Here is a 2407-nt window from a genome sequence, read left to right on the forward strand (position 1 = left end):
ATTATTTCTATTTGTGATGTTTATCATAAGCCCTTATGCTTTTATATTAATTTTTTATCTGTTGTTAACTTAATTCGCATGTATAATTTTGATCGTGCAAGCTTGGTTGCCGTAAGTGATTGCCTCGCATCTATGGATTGGGTTTCCTTGCTTTTAAATGCTTGTTATTACTTTCTTGTAGCTTTAAAAAATACTCTTGGAAACACTTGTTCAACCAAGGTTTAATTTAGGCTTCCTTGGTATACTAAAGGTTTCCAAAAATATAAAAATTTAAAAAACAAGTTCTACAAAAAGTTCATTAGATGGGGTAATCCAGTGGATGGTGATAGATATAGACAACATAAGCAGGAATTTGAACTTCTATATAAATTTGGTGTCCGTGTTGCGTAGAGAAAACAGACCTCGGAAACGCAATGCGGCAACCTGGGCAACCCGAAAAAAGCACTCCCCGAAGTTCACTAAATTTTGTTTGCCTGTCCCTAACCTGGACGTGAGTAGATAAGGGCGGCGGTAGTTTCCCGCGCTTTTCTCCGGTCTGATAAGCGATTGTATTGCGTACACCGGGAAAATTTGAGAACGAAAAAACCAAGAGCAAATCCTCTCTATTTCAGTATTTATACTTCTCACTTTATCTAGAAGAAACGTTCTTAAAATCGAGGAGAAATTATTTTTTTTTTTCGATTTCGCTAATCGAGAAGAAAAGATCTTGAACTCGAGAATAAAAGATCTTAAACTCGAGAAGAAATTAGTCTAAAATGTAAAAAAAATTTAAAAAGGGATACAAATTGAGAGTGAAGTTCTCTATCAAATTGTTCGGAAAGTTTCCGCGTTGCGTAGAGAAAACAGACCTCGGAAACGCAATACGGCAACCTGGCCAACCCATAAAACACTCCGCGAAGTTCACTAAATTTTATTACCGGCACTTGGGTTTTTTTTAATTTCACAAGTTTATCTTCCTTTTATTTATTCTTTTATTCTCCCTAGCCTTCGCACTCAGTACTGCCTGCCTCTGATCTCTGTTGCTTATCTTACTCCTGAGCTTGATCTGATGTCGCCGTCCGCTGGTTCCTTCCGCTGAGTTTTCCTGGTGGTCCGTCCAGTTCGGCTGCCGCAAAAGAAAGAGAGCGATCTCCGCGGATCGCTGTGCCACGTCGACACGCTTATTTTTGCGCTTTACAGCACGCTCGCGTTATCAGCACTAAGCTTGCCTTTGACAGCACGGTCGCGCTTAACAGCACGTTCGCGCCATCCGCGCTAAGCTTGCTTTTAACTGCACGCTCGCATGTTCACGGGTGATTGCGATAACTTATAGCGCTTAACAGCATGCTCGCGCCATCCGCGCTAAGCTTGCCTTTAACAGCACGCTTTGCTTAACAGAACGCTCGGATGTTCACGGGTGCGATATCTTATCGATACGATCGACTTTCGACCCGACTGGCCAGCTGACCGATCTTGCTGATCAACACTGGCAATCCCGCGCGCTTATATACGAAACTTTGATAACTTAGGTTTTAAGCTTAAAATCTATATTTGGAAACTTAACTTGTAATGAGAACATAATACTGCCTTCAGTGGCTGAGAAACTGGGTTTTTTTGAGTGGGGAAAATGTGAGGCGCCTTGAGCGTCCTCTTTACTTCGGGGTGGTTAAAGAAATGGCGGAGGGCCACGATGACTTCTCCCCGAGCGGTCACGTTGACGCGAAATTTAGCGCCGTCGATTTGGCGAAGATATCGCTCGCGCCGGCGATCCTGAGCCTCGATGGATGCGACGAGAGCGGGGGACAGACGGCGGACCGGGGTGTCCATCCTCCAGTCTGCTGGGCCTCGATCCAGTATGAATTACCCCGAGCTGGGTCCTCCGCTCGGTCCTCCTGGAGAGCCTGGAGTACTTCGAGTTGCTCCCCGCCGGTTATGCATAGCTGGAGGTCTAGACTTTCATCCCCGCTTTGGGATGCCGCCGGCGCTGGGGTTCCCAGGAATCGGTCCAAAACCGCGGAGGGGATGGATCGGCCGGGTGTACGTGGGACTCCCCGGTGAGAAGGTCCGAGGCCGGGTGACAATGCGAGTGGCGACAGTTCCAGGGGCGGGCGCCCAGTATGGATGGGTGTCCGCCGGGACTCAGCTTGGCCGCGTTTTGGCGTGGACTGTGGGGTGGTGCGTGCTGGCTGGGTGGGGTTGGGCCTTGCGGATCCTCAGCAACCGCGGGTTCGTGCTCCTCTGGGACTTCTAAGTCAGGGGCGACTGGGCCCTTCTCTGCGTGGATGTCCAGCACGTCGTCTTGCTCTTCATCACTGTCCTCGTACTGAGAGCTGAGGCCACTCTCGGGCCCGGAGTCCTCCGGAGCTGGGGCGATGTCACCGGCGTAATCATCCCAGGCCTGGTTCGCCTCCGCTATGGCGTGTTCGAG

The sequence above is a fragment of the Drosophila gunungcola genome, unplaced genomic scaffold, assembly GCF_025200985.1.
Source record: "Drosophila gunungcola strain Sukarami unplaced genomic scaffold, Dgunungcola_SK_2 000132F, whole genome shotgun sequence".
Lineage (NCBI taxonomy): Eukaryota > Metazoa > Arthropoda > Insecta > Diptera > Drosophilidae > Drosophila > Drosophila gunungcola.